At 40.5% G+C, this 22,726-nt stretch overlaps 1 long non-coding RNA gene across 1 annotated transcript in view; it reads right to left on the bottom strand.

Annotated features, from left to right (window-relative positions):
- The window catches only part of LOC134737439 (uncharacterized), a 158,717-nt gene that overhangs the window by 73,114 nt on the left and 62,877 nt on the right, over positions 1–22,726 (bottom strand). Inside the window, exons 3-4 of the long non-coding RNA XR_010122338.1 lie at positions 13,864–13,943; positions 7,527–7,644 (exon numbers count right to left, since the gene is read on the bottom strand). This is a non-coding gene — a long non-coding RNA (uncharacterized lncRNA). The remainder of the gene's footprint in view (positions 1–7,526; positions 7,645–13,863; positions 13,944–22,726) is intronic.

Genomic DNA, 22,726 nt, shown 5'->3' with positions numbered 1-22,726 from the left:
TATGGCAATCCATCAAATGCCTCTAGCGTTCTTCAAATCACACAGACGGCCTCCTATGCCTTCAGATGATATCATTGTGAAGGTAAAAATAAAAAGCCTGAGGAAAAAAAATTACAGAGCACAGAACTGATCCTAATTTGGCGTAAAGTTAAGGTAATTTCCATTTCTAGGAGAATTTTTAGAGTAATAGGTAAATACATCCCCGAGAAAAAAAGAGGACAACCTTTCTGGGTCATAACAATGATGTACATTCTCACTTTTCTGAAAACTTATCTTAGCAGGAAAAAAAATCCTTAGGAAATTCTCCATAGCAAAATGGTAATCAGCTGTTAAAAGAATAAATTAAAGAAGTCAAACTGAAAAGTATGGAAGGTGTCATGTGGTTGTGAAAAGAGCATGGATTCCAGAATCAGACAGACCTGAATTCACAGTGTGAGTCATATGAAGATATCATATGGTTGTGAAAAGAGCACAGATTCTGGAATCAGATGTGCGTGGATTTATGCTGTGAACTTGGGCAGATGCCTCCTTCATACCAGATTCCAAGGGGAATTGGAGGGAATTGTGGGGAATGCCATTTCCCTTGCAATGTTACAGGGATTTAAATATGCCTGATACTATATGGGACCCTGAGTAGACAATATGTATTTACCTCCATATTGTTTTAGAGTGAACATCAATAATCTTTCTGATATAAATGCTGCTGAATTGGTGTGTGAAAACCTTAAGAATGAGACAAGTAAGCCATATTGCATTGTCTGCCCATTAAAGCCGAAATGCTGTCCTCCAGACACCTGCCCAGCCAGTTGCTGTACATTGCAGTCACACATCTTCCTGCAAGGCATCCTGGGAAAGTCAGCTTCAGAAAGGTCAGCTCACTCGGGAGCAAACAAGCTCTCATGAACTATGGGTATCCTCTCAGTCATAAACCCAGGTCTAGGAAAGAGTATTTACCGGTTACAATATCACTGGAGGGCTTAGGTGGGTCTCCAGATGCTGGTGAGACCCCAGCCCCAGCCAGTGTTCCAGGTTCTTGCCATAATCACAAGAAAGAATTCAGAGATGAGTCAGAGTAAAGCGAAAGGCAAGAAGCTTTTATTGCAAAGTCAAAGTACCCACTCGAGTAGGAGTGTGAGTGAACTTGGGAGAATGAGTTGCACACAGTGGAGTTTGGGTTTCTAATTTAATGAGCTCTTCTAATTAAAAGATGGAATAATGAGGGCTTCTAGAACAAAGGTGGAGATCTCCTAGAATTGGAGTGCTACCCGTTTTTCTACTAAATATGGGCATGGTCGGATCTGTCATGGCACTGGTGGGTGACTGACTTAGGAGAGTAATGAGTGTATAATTATGTCTGGGGTAGGACATGGGTCAAATCCAATGTCATGTTGGACTTCAGCTGGTTTCAATCAGCTTAGCCCCCATCCTGTTAGCTAGGGTCTTATCAGCCCAGGCTTATCTTTGTCCTTGTAGCTAATTTTAACACTTCCTTTCTTGCTGTTGATGATATTGTTGCTTGATATTTTCCTGCTTCTCCTTAAATTAGGGGGTGAAATAATCATTAGATATTCTGGAAAAGGAGGGCATTTCAGGGACCTGTGGTTACTAACCCAAACTTTCTCTCTTATTTATTTATTTCTCTCTTATCTCTCTTATTATTTAGGTTTGCCTAGAAGAGTCATGGACATGTCACTCTGACCATGGTTTTGGCTGTTTTTCTCTCCAATTTTGAGTTTTCTGTTATCCCGTAGTTTATTTGCCTAGTTCTTATTTTAGCTGTTGTTTGGGTTTTTCCATCCTTCGGTCACCACCCAGGGCTATGCTCCTATCAGCAGAACACAGCTAACAAATCATTAGTTTGCTAATGACACAAGTTATAGCAATGCAGTCCACAGACTGACTACTTCTTAGTCAAGTGTCCACCCCTCATCCAATCAGCTGTGGCCTTAGTCAGATGTCCACCCCTCATCCGATCAGCTGTGGCCTTACTGAAGGTGGCATTCTGAAGTCAGCTACCTACTCAGCAAGATGTATGGGCAGAAATTCATCCCGAAAGTGATGTGGACAGACAGTCCTCCAACCTATGGTTAGTACAGTTATAGGTCATTTAATGACAGGGATACATTCTGTGCAATGTGTCATTAGGTGATTTTGTCATCATTCAAACATCATGGAGTGTACTTACACAAGCCTAGATGGCATCGCCTGCAACACACCTAGGCTATATGTTATAGCCTATTGCTCCTGGGCTACAAAGCTGTATGGCATGTTACTGTAGTGAATACTGTAGGCAATTGTAACACAGTGGTATTTTTGTGCAAATAAATATATTGAAACATAGAAAAGGTACAGTAAAATACAGTATAAAAAATTTAAAAATGGTACACCTGTATAAGACAGTTACCATGAACAGAGCTTGCAGGACTGGAAGTTGCTCTGGGTGAGTCAGGGAGTGACTAGCAGTGACTGAATGTGAAGACCAGGGACATTGCTGTACACCACTGTAGACTAAACACCATACACTTAGGCTACACTAAAATTTTAAAAACATTTTTCTGTCTTCAATAATAAATTCTTAGCTTACAGTAACTTTTTTACTTTGTAAACTTTTAAATGTTTTACAACTTTTCAACTCTTATCACAACACAACTTAAAACACAAACACAGCTGGGTGTGGTGGCTCACTCCTGAAATTCCAGCACTTTGGGAGGCCAAAGTGGGCAGATAACTCAAGGTCAAGAGTTCAAAACCAGCCTGGCCAACATGGCGAAACCCCATCTGCACTAAGAATACAAAATTAGCTGGGCTTGGTGGTACATGCCTATAATCCCAGCTACTGGGAAGGCTGAGGCAGGAGAATCACTTGAACCTGGGAGGCAGAGGTTGTAGTGAGCCGAGATTGCACCACTGCACTCCAGCCTGGGCGGCAAGAGCAAAACTCCATGTCAAAAAAAAAAAAAAAAAAGTCACACAAACACATTGCAGAGCTGTACAAAAATATTTTCTTACTTTATGTCCTTATTAAGTTTTTTCTCTTTTTAAGAATTTTTGTTTTTTGTTTTGTTTTTTTACTTTTTAAAATTTTTGTGAAAACCGAAGACACAAACACACACATTAGCCTAGGCCAACAAGGGGTCAGGATCAATATCACTGTCTTCCATCACCACATCTGGTCCCACTGGAAGGTCTTCAGGGGGCAGTAACACACATGGAGATGTCATCTATGATAATAATGCCTTCCTCTGAATACCTCCTGAAGGACCTGCCTGAGGCTGTTTTACAGTTAACATTTTGTTTAATAAGTGGAAGGCATATACTCTAAAATAATTATTAAAAATTGAGTAAATACACAAACCAGTAACACAGTTTATTATCATTATCAAGTATTATGAACTGTACATAATTGTATGTGCTATGCTTTTACACAACTGGCAGTGTAGTAGGTTTGTTTACACCAGCATCACTACAAACACTCGAGTAATGTGTTGCACTAGGACTTTATGATGGCTGCATCACTAGAGGATGGGAATGTTTCAGCTCCGCTGTGATCTTATGGGCCACTCTCACATATGCGGCCCATCATTGACAGAAACGTCTTCATGCAGCAGAAAGCTGTATGTTGCATTTCACAGATAAGGAAACTGAGGCTCAGAGAGGATAAGTAACTTGCCCAGCTCACTCCCCAAGTTCAGGGACTGTGTCTGGTTGCTGTTACCTAGTCGTATTACTCATTAGTATTATTGAAGAGTGCTATATTGAAGGGTGTTATTTGTTGAATAATTATAGGGACAAAGGACTGTATTATTGAAGAGTGCTATATTGAAGGGTGTTATTTGTTGAATAATTACAGGGACAAAGGACTGTATTATTGAAGAGTGCTATATTGAAGGGTGTTATTTGTTGAAGTTTTATTCAACAAATATTGAATTATTTTTAATTCAATTATTGAATTGAATTATTCAATTGAATTATTGAATTGTATTATTGAAGAGTGCTATATTGTATTATTGAAGAGTGCTATATTGTATTATTGAAGAGTGCTATATTGTATTATTGAAGAGTGCTATATTGAAGGGTGTTATTTGTTGAATAATTACAGGGACAAAGGACTCCAAAACTGTGGTTTCTATACCTGTTGTTCTCAACCTTGGCTGTGTATTAACATCACCTGGGAGGGCTTTTAAACTCCCAGTTTTCAGGTGACACCCCCAGGCCAAATAAATTAACATCTCTACTCCTCACATGATTCCGAGATGCACCAAAATTAGAGAACTCTGGTCTAGAGAAGCACTTTTCAGATGTCAGCTTGAACTAAATCAGCTGGAGAACTTGTTGAAATGCAGATTCTGGCTCAATGAGTCTTGAATGGGCCCGAGATTCCGCATTTCTAAAAAACGTTCCCGTTGCCTCTAAACTGCCTTTGCAATACTGCAATTATTATTTTCAGGAGGGCTCTTTCCCCCACAGCTATGATGAAGATTCATTTCATAATGTGTTCACAGGAGAGGTGGTAGTGCTTAGTAATTAAGAGCGTAGAGACTAGGTGAGATATTCTGGCTTGGAAACCTGCTACTGCCACATAATAGCTATTAATATAAAATCTGGACAATTTTCTAAACTGCCCTGTGCCTCAGTTTTCTTATATGTAAATCAGATATAAAAGAGTACCTATAAATATGTACTTATAGATATTAAATATGTAGACACATGCAAAAGACAGAACAGGGCCAGACATGTTGTAAGTGCTCAGCAAGAGTGAGTTCATTGTGGTTATTCACTGAATATTTCTGATCTTTCTTAAGCTGGAAATGTCAAGGGCTCTGGAGCTTCACCACCTGGGTTCAAATGCCACCTTCACTCATGTTAACAGTGTGGCTTGGGCAACCGACTTTACCTCTCTGCACCTGTTTCTTCAATGTGCAAATGGAAATAAGAAGATCACCTGCCTCGTAGGTTGTTCTAAGGATAAACTATAAGCAATGCACTTAGAATATGGCCAGACTAAAAGGTAAATGTGCAACAAATGTTTATGATGGTTGTCATTATCGTTATTATTACCACGTGCCAGGCACTGGGGATGCAGAGGTAAATCAGAAGCTTCAAGCGTAGCCCTTGTTGGAACTGAAAAGAAATTGCAGATGTAAAACCTTTGATTTAATGAGGTTTTACAGCGTCCAGTCCTCCTTGAAGAGCAAGCAGAAAAAAAGGAAATTCTGTCGGTTAATATTTCCTATATCTAGAGTCATTCTCTTGGTTATATTTACTCTTTGCTTTAGGCCTCTCATTTGCTTAAAACTGATGGCTTGAAAAGGGAAATTCATCTGGATTCCCTCACCAAGCTGACATCTTGGTTATCAATCAGACCAATTCCAAGCTGACAGTACACTGTCACTGTTATTACAATGATTTATCACTACTCTTTCCATGCGGATGGTGACAGGCAAAGGAAGGAGTTTGCCATCTTCCATCCTGACTTCGATACCCATTCCCTGGAAAAAGCAGCTTGTATCTTCCAATCTCACATCATAAGAGCTATAATCCCTGGTCCAGCTAAACCAAAATCTCCGCAAGATGCATCAGATTGTAATGCCCAACCTTCTTTTTACTAAGCCTGTTTTTAGACTCTCCCTTTTCCTTTAATCACCTAGCCTTGTTTCCACCTGAATTGACTCTCCCTTAGCTAAGAGAGCCAGACAGACTCCTTCTTGGCTCTTCCACTGGCAGCCCCTTCCTCAAGGACTTAACTTGTGCAAGCTGACTCCCAGTACATACAAGAATGCAATTAACTGATAAGATACTGTGGCAAGCTATATCCGCAATTCCCAGGAATTCGTCTGATTGATAACGCCCAAAGCCCCCAGTCTATCACCTTGTAATAGTCTTAAAGCCCCTGCACCTGGAACTGTTTACTTTCCTGTAACCATTTATCCTTTTAACTTTTTGCCTACTTTATTTCTGTAAAATTGTTTTAACTGGACCCCCCTCCCCTTTCTAAACCGAAGTATAAAAGAAAATCTAGCCCCTTCTTCGAGGCCGAGAGAATTTTGAGCGTTAGCTGTCTCTTGGCCGCCAGCTAAATAAACAAGACTCTTAATTCATCTCAAAGTGTGGCGTTTTCTCTAACTCACTCAGGTTCAACAAGACAATGATTAAACTACTGTTTATGTAAGTAATTGCCAGGTACACCACATGAAAATAATTAAATTTATCAAATAGTTACCAAATAGTAATTACTAATATGTATTAGTGTGTTTCCTGAATAGCAGCTGAATATGCTGAATAGCAGCATATTTCTTATAGATTCAGCAAACAGAACTCCCAGTTCCTGGGAATGTCTGCTTTCTACTCAGCATACTGTAATGTCTCTCCCTCAGATTCAGGAATGCTGAGAAAATAACTCTGTGAGTAGAGATTGATGCAAATGAAAATTATGAAGTACATATTGTTGATATTCTTTGTATGAGTTCAGACACACACATTCACTCTGTAAGCTGGCAAAAATAATGACTGAAAAAGGGAGTTGAAAATATTATGTGTAAGTTGGAGTTTGAGACACTGATACGGACAGGAGAGGGAAATACTGGGTAGAAGAGGGTGGTTCCCTAGCAAAGGCCCCACACTCAAGCCTGGAGACCCGCGGGCCTACGTGGAAATAGGCATTTCTGTTTTCGCACCCAAAAAGCTGCCTTTTGGCCCAACACGCCCCCCTATCCTGTACCCATATAAACTCCAAACCCCAGGCTCCAGAGGCAGATGAGCAGGTGAGAAGACAAGGAGAAAAACAGATGAACAGAACGGAACAAAGCGGCAGAGAAAGAGAGGAGGAGGAACATCTGAACAGCAAGATGAGTTCAGCTGGGGGCAGCTGGAGAGGGGTTCAGCCACAGGACAGCCAGGCTCCAGGGGAAGATCATCTTCCCACTCTATCCTCCCTTCCGGCTCTTCATCCATCCCACTGAGAGTCACCTCCACCACTCAGTAAAAACCTCCACATTCATCCTTCAGGCCCCTGTGTGACCTGAGTCTTCCAGGATGCTAGGAAAGAGCTGAGGTTACAGAAAGCTGTTACACTGACCCACTGCACTTGCAAAAAGGAAGAGGGTCCATTGAGGTGGTTAACACTTGAGCAATCTGCAGACAGCAAAGCTAAAAGAGCATTACAACGCTGGGGCAGCAGACATCTACCCTTAGACACTACCGTGGGGCCGGAGCCCAAAGCCCTCACCCCGGTTCCTGTACCTTCCCATCTTTGTGCTCTCCCTCTTCTCAGAGGTTTGAGCAGCAGCAGCAACCAACCAGGTTAGACACATCCCTGGCTCATGTCCTGCGAGGGAGATCAGGGAATTCTCCAATTTCAATACTTTCTCTGTTTGTTTCTTAGGGCTGCCATTACAAATTATCACAATTTGGTAGCTTAAAACAACAGAAATTGATTTTCTTGCAATTCCGGAGGTGAGGTATTCAAAATCAAAGTGTGGCAGGACCAAGCTCCTTCTCAAGGCCCTAGGGGGGAATCTGGACCCTACCTCTTCTGCTTCCCGTGGATCCAGGCATTCCTTGGCTCCTGGTTGCATCACTCCGATATCTGCCTCAGTCTTCTCATCTTCTCTGTGTCTCTCTTTCGTGTGCCTCTTGTAAAAACACCTGTGTTCAACAAATTTTATGGGAGGCCATTAGTTTGGATTAACCACCTGCCTGAGGCCCCAGCATCAGACCCAAGGAGAATGGAGTCACTTGTGCTAAGTGCCACATAATTAAACTGAACTTTGAAATGGGTCAGCTTTCAAAAAAAAAAAAAAAAAAAAACCAGGAGATCCCAGTCAACCTGAGTCAGTTTAATTTAAAAGTCCTCTGTTTTCACCTTAAAAGGAAAGTAACTTTGAAATAACCAATCTGCATTTTGTCTCCTGATTCTGCTTTCTCCAGACCTTTTCTGGCTGTAAAGCCAAACCCTCTTTTCTCAGCAGCTGAATCCAGCCCAACTCAGCCAAGAGTTACTTTTGCAAAAGTAGTTTATTTCTGTGCAGAGGCATATGCGTCATAAAGCTAATGAGCTTAAGCTTCATGGCCCTGAATAGCAGGGACTCTCTCAAAGGGGCCTGCAGGCATTTCATATCCATAATCTGTTATTATTTTTCTTAAAGAGGCTCCCAAAATTCTAGACGTTTCAGGACTGAAAATCTTGGATCCACCCCATCTTTCGTAGTATATCCAATGGCAGTAATAATTTACAGGGTACATAATAGGGGCTCAATATATATTAGTCAAACTAATATAACACCTATCATGCACCAACACTAGACATAGGCACAATCTTTGCCTTCAAGAAGTCCAAAGTATAGTGGAGAACAGAAATATTAATAAAATCACTAAATGTGATGTCATGACTCATTTAAATGCTATGAAGATACATAGGTTTAGGATGGGACATGTGGGAGATCTGACGTAGGCAGAGAGGTTTCTGAGGAAGCAACAGTGGAGTTGTGATCTAAAGAGAATGAGAATTAATTAGAGGGGAGAGAAGTAAGAAGAGAATGTTCCAGGCTGAGAGGATAGAAGTGATATAGAGAGAAAGAACATCGTATGTCCAAGGAACTGAGAGAAGGTAAGTTAGCTGCTACACAGACAGTGAGGAGGATCTTGGTATAAAATGAGCCTGGGAAGGCAAACCAACCATGCAGGACCCCATGAGCCCTATGAAGATGTTCAGCCTTTATTATAAGAACAACAGCAAGTTAGTTTGAGTGTTGGGGCAGGGTGGAGAGCATAGATAAGAGTAATGACACGATCAGATGTCTATTTATGAAATGCTCTGGCTGTACTATGGAAATCAGCAGGGGCAAGGCAGGGGTGTGTAAGAAGATGCAAGTAGCAGGCTATCGGGGAAGACCAGGAAAGAGGTGACTGTGGTGTGGTGGGTGGTGGGAGCAGAGGGAAAGAAATGAAAAGAATTGCAGAGATGGAGAGACATCAAGAGTAAAATCCTCATGCTTGTTGCAGGATTGGCCATGGGGAGTAATGGTGAAAGAGTTGTCAAGGATAATGTTACAGACTGAATATTTATGTCTCCCCAAATTCATACATTAAAATCCTAACCCCTAGGATGACAATATTAAGAGGTGGCACATGCCTGTAATTCCAGCACTTTGGGAGGCCAAAGCGGGTGGATCGTTTGAGCCCAGGAGTTTGAGGCCAGCCTGGGCAACATGACAAAACCCTGTCTCTACCAAAAACAAAATATAAAAATTAGCCTGGTGGGATAATCCATGCCTGTAGCCCCAACTACTCAAGAGGCTAAGGTGGGAGGATCACTTGAGCCCAAAAGATGGAGGTTGCCATGAGCTGTGATTGTGCCACTGTACTCCAGCCTGGGCAATAGAGAGAGACCCTGTCTCAAAAAAAAAATGTGGGGTCTCTGGGGGGTCATTAGATCATGAGGATTCATCCCTCTGGAATTAGATTGGTGCCCTTATGAAAGAGGCCCTAGTGAACTGCCTTGCCCCATCCACCATGTGAGAATACAGTAAGAAGAAACCTGTCTATGAACCACTAAGCAGGCCCTCACAAAACACCAGACCTGCCAGCACCCTGATCTTGGACTTCCCAGCCTCAGGAACAATGAAAAACAAATTTCTGTTGTTTAAAAGCTATGTAGTCTATGGTATTCTGTTATAGCAGTCCAAATGGACTAAGACAGAAAACTACTGGATCATTTGGGTTGCACTGATGAATAGTGATATGTTAACTGGGATGGAGAACTCTGGAAGAAAACCCATTTGTTTGGATTGGGAGGGGAGGGTTAATGAGTTTCAGTCTCTCCTGGGACTTACTGAATTCACAATGACCTTGAAGCATCCAAATGAAGATGTCAAGAGAGAGGTTGGACAAGAGGATTCTGAAATGAAGACATCAATCTGGGACTGAATAAGTGGTAACTGAAGTGTGTGGATGAAACCATGTAGGGAAATAAGACAGTGCAAGAAAAGAGATGGGCCCCAAACCAAGCCTAGAGAAGCATCACCTGGCTGGGTAAAGAAGGATCTAACTACAAAGGAGGGAGAGAAGGAGCAGCAGCGAGAGGACAACCATGAGAATGTGGGGTCAGAACAGTCCAAAGGAGAAGTGTGTTGACAGGAAGCACATGGTGAGTGAACGGAGCTGAGAAGGCAAGGAAGGTGGGGACCGGACGTCATCAGGTTTAGCGGCCTGAAGGTGCTGCGGCCGAGCTCCTCAGGGGAAGTGGTTAATGAGGGCAGGAGCCAGATTGGAGTGGGCTCCATAGGGGGGGAAGATAGAGTGCGGTGTTGCAAGGATGTGGGGTTGAGGAGAGATTGTTGGGTGTGTTTGTTTCTGGTTATGTTGTTGCTTTGGCTGTTTTTTTATTTCTAATGCCAAAACAAACAAAACAGTTGTTTTCATAAGGCAGTGGGAGAATGTATTTGAGGGAGCAATTTGATTAGATAAGAGGGAAGGAGATCATCATTGGCAGCAGGTCCGAGAGAAGGGAAGAAGGGATGGAATTCAGTTTGCAGATGGTGGAATCAGCCCAAGGCAAGAGGAGAGACATTCCTCCGTTATAACAAGAACAGAGGTGGGAGAGATGGAGGCAGTCAGTTGCATGGGAAGAAGGTGTCTTCTGCTGGCTTTGTTTCCTGCTGAGAGTGAGAGGGCAGCAGGAACAGGGGGCAGAGGTTTGTAGAGAGTGGAAGAAGGGATCTGAAAGATTTCAGCAAGAAGTTAGTTCTGCAGACACCAGGTGATATGGTTTGGCTGTGTCCTCACTCAAATCTCTTCTTGAATAGTAGCTCCCATAATTCCCATGTGTTGTGGGAGGGACCTGGTGGAAGATAATTGAATCATGGGGGGTGGTTTCCCCCATACTGTTCTCGTAGCAGTGAATAAGTCTCACGAGATCTGATAGTTTTATAAGGGGTTTTCTGCTTTCACTTGGCTCTCATTCTCTTTTGTCTGCCACCATGTAAGGATGTGCCTTTTGCCTTTTGCCTTTTGCCTTTTGCCTTCTGCCTTCTGCCATGATTGTGAAGCCTCCTCAGCCATGTGGAACGGTAAGTCTATTAAACCTCTTTTTCTTTATAAATTACCCAGTCTTGGCCAGATCCCTGGGCCTCATCCCTTCCCAAGGTGCTCTTGGCTTGTGTGAAAGGATTTGTACCAGCATCACAGGAGGCCCTTGGTGTGAACAGAGGTCCAGGCAAAAGGACTTCATTTCCAGTCTCCAGGCAGTTGTCTGCCTTAGCAGATTTGGAGATTTGAATACCTCTTTGAGGCAAACCATTTCTCTTCCAAGAAAACCATGTTTCTTTTTTTTTTTTTTTTTTTAGGAAAATTGTAAATTCATTGTAGAGGGAGAAATGGGGACTTGTTGGTCGAAGGATACATAATTACAGTTAGATACGAGGAATATATTTCAAGGGATTTATTGTACAGCAAGGTGACTATAGTTAATACACATATAATTTATTCTTGGAAAATGTAAAGAGAGAGGACGTTATGTGCTCTTGCCACAAAATAACTATGTGAGGTAATGTATTTGCTAATCAGCTATGTTCAACTATTCCATAATGTGTATATATCACGATGTACATATATGCACACAATGTTATATATACTAGGTATATATGTACTATATATTCTCCAAGATGTGTGTGTGTATATATATACACACACACACACACATACTGCATCATATTATATACGTGATAACATACAATGTTATCTGTAAATTTAAATAATAAAAATACTTAAAAAAAACAATAAAACCACACAAATTGGAACAGACATTTTAGAGGCCTAGCTAAGTGTTCTGCCTGGTGACGTAAACTGTTGTGTGCATTTGAGCCAGAACAATGCCTCACTGGGTCTGTGGCTTTGGCTGCAGAGAAACATCGGTTTGGTCTGGTTGGATTCAGATGTCATGGGGGCTGAGCTGTCACTTGTTCTTCAGGAGATGTCTGTACAATGGTCCCCCCTATCCACAGGGGATACGTTCCAAGACCCCCAGTGGATGGTGGAAACCCTGGATACTACCAAACCCTATATATACTATGCATGAATTTCTATTTTCTTCTTTAAAATTTCACAGATAGAAGATTCATTCTTAGCATAGATCTTAGCAACTTTGGCATATGACTTTTTTCTTTCCTTAAGTTGAGAACTTTCACCTCTTCACTTAAAGAAAGCACTCACTGGCATATTCAAGCTGTCACCATTCCTACTCTTGCACTTTGGAGCTATTATTAAGTAAAACAAGGGTGATTTGAACACAAACACTGCTATACTGCAGCAGTCGATCTGATCACTGAGATGGCTAAGTGTCTAACAGGCAGGGAGTGTAAACAGCATGGAGACACTGGACAAAGGAAGGATTCACTTCCCCGTGGGAAGGCTCAATATCTCATCGGCCTACTCAGAATGATGCACCATTTAAAACTCTGGAATTGTTTATTTCTGGAATTTTCTATTTAATATTTTCAGACTGCAGTTGATGGCAGGTAACTAAAACCACAGAAAATGAAACCCTGGCTAAGGGGGGACTACTCTATTCTTACTTACACTTTGATTCTAAGTCAGGAAGCAGATTAATCCGCATAAAGCAATTAGCGAACTGTCCATGACAAGTAGAGACAGAAGTTCAGAAGAGAAAATGCAGCATGGTCAGAGTCACCAGGGAAGTTTCTAAAAAGGATGTACTTGGATGAGGCTTTGAAGGACAGAGAGGGCTGGGGAAGTGAGGGGGAAGAACAAGCATTTCCGGCCCACGAGGTTGAATGTGATTTCTCTGCCTACTGGTCTGGCTTCATCACTTACTAGCTGCGTGGCCTTTGGCAAATTACTTAACCTCTGTACACCTTCTTTTCCCTAACCGCAGCAAGATCATATAGGTAACTGTCTGTAGGACTGTACTGAGGTAATTCTTATCATGTTCTTACCACAGTACTTGGGTCATATAAAGCACCCTGTAAGTATGACCAGTATTTTTTTATTTTGTTATTATTGTGTGTTAGAACATTAAAAGGACAACTATTTCCACATTCCAATGTGAACGTGGAGGCCACCAAGCAGGACTGGCCAAGAAGGTGTAAATGGACACTTTGCAACTCCTAGCCTTCATTCATCCGAGGGAAGAAAGGGATCATAAGTACACCATTCCCGGGGGAAAAAGGTTTGTTTTAAGATGCCATGGGTGTGCTTTTGGTCTACCCTCCCAAGGGTAAGGGTGCCCCTCACCTCAAGCTGGGGAAAGGGGCTTCATAAGGACTACTTGGATGGGCTTTGTGTCTGATTCAGCCCTGGGAAATACTAAAACCACAGACTCTTCCCCTCTGCTAGTGGAGAGGGGATGCAGCACCTCATTGGCCTGGGTCCCAAGGGTTTATTGGCATAAAAAAAAAGGCCTGAGTATTTCCTGTTGGCCACATCTAGGCCAAATGCAAGAAGGAGCCAGCAAGAGGACCCATGAATGTCACTGTCAACGATGACTTCAGGAAAATAAGTTGGAAATGCCTAAGAGCTGAGGAAGGAGCTGTAAGTGGCCAGTTAGAACCAAAATGCATTCACACACATCAAGGGAGAATCAGGTAGGGAATCACTAATCAAGGTATATGCTCACGTCACACTGACACATGGAAGGTCTTAGAAGGTCTTTTCATGATCACAAAAGACATAAGATATTTTTTTCCTGGATTTCATTCAAAATTTGTTTCCTGGATTCATCTAGCCCTACAGAGTAGGTATAAATGGGTGTTGGAAGGAAGGAAGAGAGCTGTTTTCTGATTACATCCCACAGTGTATGTTAGTTCAATGTGCTGATTATAATTGTTATTATTATTCTATTCTAATTACCTTCTTCATTAGACTTCGAACAACAGGAGGGCAGAAATCCCATCTTGTTCATCTGCATATCCACAGCACCAGCCCAGTGCCTGAAATACCATGAATATTTAATAAATTAATGTTCAATGAATGCATGTGTCAACATCCCACAGGAACTGGAGGCCAAGTATGATTCCAAATGGAAGCAGCCCTCATTCAAAGTGGACAACCAGATCTGCTGTCTCCCAGTCAGGGGAAACTTTTGCCAAACACAGGCCGTCTCTAATTCCCTTTTAAATTGTAGTCAGTGTTTTCACCCTGAACTCCAGAGTTGTATAATTATACCTTATAACATATGGCACACAAAGCTTCACGAGACGGCAGCCCCATCAAAATTTATAAGGCAGAGTTTGCATCTCTGATTTTAAATGGGCTTAACTGCTCGAATTAGAGTAGGTTTTCTATTCCTGGGAGAGAGGAGAGTGTTCAGGAATTCCAAGAACAATCAGGGCAGCAGTGCCCTCCAGCCACCATCATATTCAATCTTGGCTCAGCTGGAACCAAAGTTGGGGCCCAAGTGTGTGTGGGCTTCTGAAAGAGGAAAGCAAACGTGTCGGCTGATCACAGTGAACTTTTGATTTTTTACAGGAAAAGGAGAAGAGCGCAACATGAAAGATTGAGAGCCAAACACAAAGAAACAATAAGGTGCCTCTTGAACACAGAGATAAAGCCACCTTCTCAAAGGGGACTGGGTGAAGTCAGCACAGGATGGATAGCAGCAGCCCCACCCCAGCCTAGGATCCAGCCGCAGGGGCTCTGGAAACACTCAAAAGTAATCAGAGACAGGGAGGTTCCTCGGGCCTCAGATGCACCTAAGGAAAGCTGAAATCTAGGCAACTGCCAAAAACAGGATGATACTAAAGTAGATAGCCTCTGTGCATCTAGAAAGAGAGTCCAAGCTGATAAGCTGTGAAGGTTTAAATTGGCCTGGCCAAGGCAGAGAGACAGTGCCTAGCAGATGAGAGAGGTGTATGCTCTCCTGGTCCAGGGAGATTCACATACCTTCCAATGACCTTCCAATGCTTTATCAAAAGCATCCATTCTATGCTCACCAAATAGTCTTTTGATAACCAATTTAGCTTCATGGATCTGGGGAAGAGTTTTAAATAATCCAGAAATTGGTAGGTATAATATTCTCTGCAAGTGAATAGACTTGGATTTTGGTTTATACATCTGATGTTAGAATAGCCTTTCTCTAAGAATAACTCTAGGCATTTGCAAATCCCCCAAACTGGTGATGCATTGAGGGCCATCCTCAGTGGATGGGCAGCCAGTAACAGGTGTCTCTGAATTTATCTTGATTGATCTCTTGTTTATAAATCATTTAGAAATACTAATATACAGCACTAACCACACACACACACACACACACACACACACACACCACACACAGAGAACTCCTACTCATCCTTCAAGGCCCAACTTAAATGCTACACCTCTGAGAATTTTTTCTGCATAGCCAGTACCTTGCGGGAGGGTGGGGTGAATAAAGGAGACCACAGAATAATTAATGGAATCTTACAGAACAACTTTTTACAAACTCTTTTTAGCTAAAAAACTCCTGTTCAACCAAAAGCTGCTATGAAAGCCAGTTGGTAAAACATACAAAATGAAACTTCTCTGACTGAGAAAAGGAATAGTAAGCCAAGAACCTGCTCCCTGGGCTTCCCCAATCCCCCTCATCACACTGAAGCCCCTCATACCACAGTTTGAAAACCCCTTATCTAGTCTAACTCTCATCTTACAAATGAGGAAACTGATCTGGAATCTAATGTCAGAAAACAGTTTATGCAATCATGTCATGTGGTTCTCCCAAAGCATAGATGATAAATAACATGACATTTATGCTATCCATTCCCAGCCTTCGTAGGCATAAGTAATTAATCCCAGATGTGGCTTCAGAATCCTTCTCAACACACTGTTCGGTAAGCCGCTAACACTTGACTGAAGTTGACATGTAAGACAAACTTATTTACCATTCCTATTTGAAAATCAATGTTTTCCTGTCCTAAATGTTAACATATTTTTATTTGTCATATCAACCCAAGTAATTAATATTTAAAAGTATATAAAAGGCTTTAATGTTATACACAACCCAATAGAAATCTTTTTTTCATCACCTCTCCATTTAGGTAATGGTCTTGAATTATGCATTTTGAGAGCTGACCTTCCAAATCTAGTGGTGTTAAGTAAATAACTACTATCTAATTACATTTCCTTTACTAGATTAAAATATAAAAATAAACATCTAGATCTCTTCCTTGGTGGTGGTGTCAATGCCACCTCAAAAATGAAAAGGTTGGAGCAGTATCTTTAACTGACTCAAGTTTGGTTGATTCAAGCCTGAGATAAAAAAAATGGCATATTAAATTCCAGTTCTAGTTTAGCTATTCTTATTTTTTTTTGAATATTCAGCTCTTCTTTATCAAGGTTTTTTTTTTCTGGGGAAAGAAATGAATGTTTTCTGCCAATTAATTTAGCTGATTTATATACAGTGACTATGGACAATGGCCCAGTTGAGCTTTAAGACACAGCACACAGAGAGAACCAATCTCTTTCCCTAGATTCCTGCCTAGGCTTTTAAAACAGAAATGTCTTTCCTCTTGAAAGAACTTGGGAGAAAGTGATTGTCCTTTTTACTATCCTTTCACCCAGCCTGCCCCATAGAGAAGGAGTCACTTATCTGCTTGGGCAGGTTAGGACCAATCACTTACGCCCACTTGGTAGAGTCTTCAGCAGTCTCTCTCCATCTCTCTCATTCCCTGGGGCCTGCTGGAACCTTGACTGTATATAGATTCTCCCCTTCATGCAGTGATGCTTATGCAACACCTTAGCCTTCTAAAGCTGACCACACTAGAGAAGACAGGCCTTTCCTTTCCCTGGAATTAGGAATGAGCCCTGCCAGAGAACTTCCTCCTACCTGTCTCAATTTTTAGCATCAAATTCATTTCGATTTTTTGGCCTTAAAGTATGAATCTTCAAAGGATTGATTTATTTGGAGGTCTACATGAATATCTGATTAGCTTCTCCATATACTGATGTATATCATGGTGAGGAAGGGAAGAATTTTCAAATCCTCAGGTTAACTCTGCAGTCAGAATATCCATCCTATTGACATTGTTTGAGGGCTAAAGTAACTATGAATTTATGATAAACTTTCTTCCAAAAATCTACATGTCAAATACTTTGACTTTGGGTCCTTATACATAAATTTTTTTTCAAGATCTTGGAAATCTTTATGGAAATGTTTTCACTTCTATTTTAATAACAATAATTATAAGTGTAAAAAAGAAATTATTCATATAGTAGCACAAATTCAAGCAGTACTAAATGGCCCAAAATGAAAAAATAAGTCTTCTTTCCCTCTCTGCAACCAAGAGTCCCACTACTCAGAAGTAACCACACATAAATGCTTCTTTTATGTAGCTCTTACTGACTTACTCCTTAATATTATAATGTTTGCATACTTTATTCTTATTATTTGATAACTTGAAGCATTAGGTACTAACTGCATGCTTTGAAAAATGAAGAATTAATTCATTTATGCCACCTCTCATACTCTTTGATATTTCTGCCAGCCACTTTTTAAAAATCCTATGAGTTATATTCATATGTCTAAATTATGAATTTTTAGTCCTGAAACCATTGACTTTACACAAGGTCTTGACCCATTAACTTTAGACAATATGTTAGGACGAGGAAGTTAGGATACATTTGACTTAGTATCTCCTCATAGCCTTCTAACTCCTGCCTCCCATCTGCCCCTCATTCCAACATGTCATTAACTTTATATGGTCAATGTCAAGGTTTGTAACATTTATATTAATGATAAAAGCATACTAAGGCTTCATGCTTTGCTTATAAGTTGATTCTAAACTGAAAGCCAATAGCTAGCTTTAACACATGATGATGTATATACTACTCACTGCAAGCCATGAAGTATATAATTGAACCAGCAGAGAAAACACTGTAATACTAAATCACTAAACATGTTCTGCTCAAAGGAGAAAGTAATTATCAAAACTTTGGAGGAGTAGAAACAGAGCAGCATATTTTAAATATATATATGCATAAAAATTAAACGGTATACTTTCACTGTATTACTAAGATCACTCAGTGTCTTCAACCCTCTGTTGGTTGGAGGATATCATTTTTTTCTTGGACATATTTTCCAGGGATCTTTCTACTCCATGTTTTAGTGTGGACTAACTTATTTCCATACCTGCTGCATTTATTGCATCCTGGTATTTCTTTCTATCATATTCCTGGGTTGTGTCCACTTTTTCTTATATCCATGTCTGTAATTTTCTTGGATTTCTTTTTTTAATTGAATGTTTGATTTTAATTTTTTTTATTATACTTTAAGTTCTAGGGTACATGTGCACAACGGGCAGGCTTGTTACATATGTATACATGTGCCATGTTGGTGTGTTTTAAGATAATTATAGATGTATATGCAGTTATAAGAAATAATACAGAGAGATTCCCAGGTACCTTTTACCAAGTTTAACCCAATGGTAACATGTTACAAAACTAGAATGCAGTATCAAAACCAGCATATTGACATTAACACAGTTAAGATTCACAACATTTCCCATCATCACAAAGATCCTTCATGTCGCCCTTTTATGGCCACACTCTTCTCTCCCACCTTAACCCGTGGCAACCAGTAATCTGTTCTCCATTTCTGTAATGTTGTCATTTTAAGCATGTTATACATATGGAGTTATACAGTATGTAACCTTTGGGAATTTGATTTTTTTACAGTCAACACACTTCTCTAAGCTTTACCCAATTAATTGTATATATCCACAGTTTGATCATTTTTGTTGGTGAATAGTGTTTCATGCTATCTATGTACCAATCTTGTGTCATTATTTATAACATTAGCTGTAGGTTCTGTGTAGATGCTCTTTATCAGGTTCAGTTCCCTTCTATCCATATTTTCTGAGAGGTTTTTTTTTTTTTTTTTGAGAGGGAGTCTGACTCTGTCGCCAGGCTGGAGTTCAGTGGCACTATCTCGGCTCACTGCAACCTCCGATTCCCGGGTTCAAGTGATTCTCCTGCCTCAGCCTCCTGAGTAGCTGGGAGTACAGGCGCGCACCGCCATGCCAGCTAATTTTTTTATTTTTAGTAGAGACAAGGTTTCACCAATTTGGCCAGGATGGTCTTGATCTCCTGACCTCATGATCCGCCCGCCTCAGCCTCCCAAAGTGCTGTGTTTACAGGCATGAGCCACCGCACCCAGCCTTTTCTGAAAGGTTTATCATGAAGACGTGTTGAATTTTATCAAGTGCTTTTTCTGTATCGATATGACTGTGGTTTTTTTCTTCATTAGCTTGCTAATAATGATGGATGATACTGATTGACTTTTAAATATTGAATCATCCTTGCATCCCTGGAATTTAGCCTATGTGGTCATTTTTATATGTATTGCTGAATTTATTTGCTAATAATTTGTTAAGAATTTCTGCATATATATTTATTACAAATATTGGTCTTTAATTTTCTTTTTTTGTATGGTCTTTGTCTGATTTTAGTATCATTGAAAAATAACTTCATAAAACGAATTGAGAAGTGTGAACTCTTCTTGTATTTCCTGGAAGAGATTGTGTATTAGTGATGTTAATTCTTCTTTATATGGATTTAATTATGTTTATTCTATTTGAGTTTGCTTAGCTATTTGAAGCTGTAGATTTATGTCTTCTGCCAAATTTGGAAAAATTTCAACCATTATTTCTTTGAATACTTTTTCAACCCTGCCCTGCCCTCTTTTTTTCTCCTTTTAGATATCCAATGACACAAAAATTAGATCTTTTGCTAGAGTCTCGCAGGTCCCTAAAGTTTTATTCATTTTTATTTTTAGTCTGTTTTCTCTGTTTTTCAGACAAGGTCATTTCTATGCCCTTTTTTTTGTTTGTTTTTTGTTTTTTGCTTTTGAGACAGAGTCTCACTTTTTCTCCAGGCTGGAGTGCAGTGGCGTGATCTCGACTCACTGCAACCTCTGACTCCCGGGTTCAAGTGATTCTCCTGCCTCAGCCTCCTGAGTAGCTGGGATTACAGGTGCACACCACCACACCCAGCTAATTTTTGTATTTTTAGTACAGATGGGGTTTCACCATGTTAGCCAGGATGGTCTCGATCTCCTGGCCTCGTGATCCGCCTGCCTTGGACTCCCAAAGTGCTGGGAACATCCTAACAATAGAAATTACCAACTTTATAGAGGAGATAGAAATATTTTCATTCATTTTTCCTTGTCACTCCTATTCTGCCACTGAGTCTGCCAACTGAACTTTTTATTTCGCTAATTATATATTTTACTTGTAAAATATCCATTTGGCTCTTCTTTACATGTTCTATTTCTTTGCTCATACTTTTTATCTTTTCATTTCCTTTAAGTATGTTTGTTAATGCTCACTGAAGTACTTTTATAGTGGCCCCTTTCAAATTTAGGTAAGTCTGATATCCGTGTCATTTTGTTGGCGTCTATTGGTAGTCTTTTTTCATTCAGTTTGAGAATGTCTTGGTTCTTGGTGTAGATGATTTTCACTTAAAATTTGGATATTTTGGTTATAATATTATAAGACTCTGGTTCTTATTTAAACATTCCATTTTAGTTGGCTTCTTCCAACATCACTCTGGCATGGGATGGGGGAGCACCAAATGTTATTACTGCCAAGTGGGGATAAAGTCCAAATTTCCTACATGGCTTCCAGTGACACCCGAGAAAGGGTGTTCCTCATTATTGCTGGGCTGAGTAGGAACCCCATCTCCCCACTAGGTTTCCACGGATACTGTCCTGTTCAGGAAGAACAGGAATGCCTTATTGCTGTTCACCACATGGCTTCCTTAACACATGGGTAAGGTGGGGGGGAAAATGTAGTCACATTACCATAGAATGGTGGTGAAAGTTCTGCTCTCTACTTACCCTTCTCTGACACCATCCTGGTAGAGTATTGGGTTACCTCATTACAGCTTGACAAAGGTGAAAATCTGGGCTCCCCATGATGCTCTTTGCTGGCATGGGTGGAGGTGGGGCCTCAGGTTTTTTTTCCTGTGGTATTTGGCTCAGGTAGAGCAGTTATTGTCTAAAAGTTTCCTGTCTCAGTTGGCTGACTTTCCAGTCCATTGGCTAGACAGAGCAGGCTTTGGCCAGGGCCTTTTTTGTCTGTTCCATTTATGTTACTGGGTTGCCAGCTTCTTCAATTCCAAGACCGAGATATATGAGACAAAAAAATTCTTGAGGTCCTTAGCTGGTCTACCTTCTTTTCTCCAGCTTCCAGAGTCTTCTTCTGTTTGTTTGATATATAATGTCCAAGATTTTTTTTGTTGTACTTGGTGGAGGAAATAGGAAAAAGTATGCCACTCCATCTTCTGAGAAATGAAGTCTGAAATTCGTTTTAATTTTTCTGAAGTATATATATTATTTTCAGACAGTAGCTCTTAGAGGTAAAATATCTGAGTCCTTGCATGTCCAAAAAACGTCTCTACTTTGCCCTCACTAGATACGTAGTTTGTCGTGAGAATAAAAAGACTTTGAGGTGGAATCACCTCTAGTTTCAGCTTTAACGTGTAAAGAACTTGGAAATTATCACTCCCATCTTTACAATAAGAAAAGGCTGAAAAAAACTGAAATCAATGACTTGTCTTGGATCCACCAGAGAACTGAGATCTCAGGGCAAATTATCACTTTGAAACCTGGAGAGATGAATAAATCCAAATCTCAACAGAGCTCTGTTTGCTTGGAAGACAAGTCACTGGAGTCATGAACAGGTAGCAACACTGAAATGGTAATTTTGGCCAATCGTTCAGTGCTGAGTACACTAGCAGGAGAATGAGAGCCTCCTAAGGGCCACATTCCTACGTTTTATTTCCTGGAGTTTGACCTGGTTTTCATGATGAAAAGCCAAGAAAGATCCTCTAGTTATTCTGGCAGGGAAAAGGAAAAAAGGAACCATTGTCAGCATTCTTCATAACAAAGGCCAGAGGATTTTACCAGAGTGTTATTCCACTTGGGGCAAGGGCATTTTTTCCCACTCCAGTCCCCTCTAGCTATCCTATCTCACCCAAGTCAAGGAGGTTAGAAAAACTAAGAAACACCTATGAAGGTCACAGCCCTGAGACACAGTTCAATTAAAAGAAAGAGATTTAATCGTAAGATTATAAATGCTTCCCCTCCCCCACATTTTGCCAACAGAACAAAAGGGCTCCTGTACAAAGAATGGATTACAGCTGAAAGAGCAGCAAAGTGCAGACTCCTCCTGATGAGGAGTACCTAGGTAAGACCAAAGCCAGCAGAGGAGATAAAACAAGGTCGCTAAAGAAATTCAAAGCCTGGCACCTGCAGCTACAGCCAACATTAAACACAATCCAACCCCTTGCCAAATTAGCATCAAATTTCCCATGAAAGGCCTATTTACCTCATTTCCTATATCCAACATGCAGAGTTTTCAACAAAAAATGACAAGTCCAAAAGGCAAGAAGAAACACAGTTTGAAGAGATAAAGCAAACATCAGAACCAGACTCAGACATGACATGGGTGTTGGAATTATCAAACACGTATTTTTTAAATCATTGCAATTAATATTAAGAGCTCTAATGGGAAAAAATAGACAACTCGCAAGAAGAAATAAGTAATGTAAGCAAAGAGATGGAAATGCTAAGAAAGAATTTTTTAAATACTAGAAATCAAAAACATTGTGTGCTCATTTTCTAGGGCTGCCATAATAAATTATCAAAAATTTTGTGGGATTAAAGAACAGAAATTTATTCTCTCACAATCCAGAGGCCAGAAGTCTGACATCAAGGTCTTTTCAGGTTTGCATTTTTCTG

The sequence above is a fragment of the Symphalangus syndactylus genome, chromosome 8 (assembly GCF_028878055.3).
Source record: "Symphalangus syndactylus isolate Jambi chromosome 8, NHGRI_mSymSyn1-v2.1_pri, whole genome shotgun sequence".
In the NCBI taxonomy this organism is placed as follows: Eukaryota; Metazoa; Chordata; class Mammalia; order Primates; family Hylobatidae; genus Symphalangus; species Symphalangus syndactylus.
Note: the sequence above shows the minus strand (reverse complement) of the source record. Positions and strands in the feature narration are given on the sequence as shown.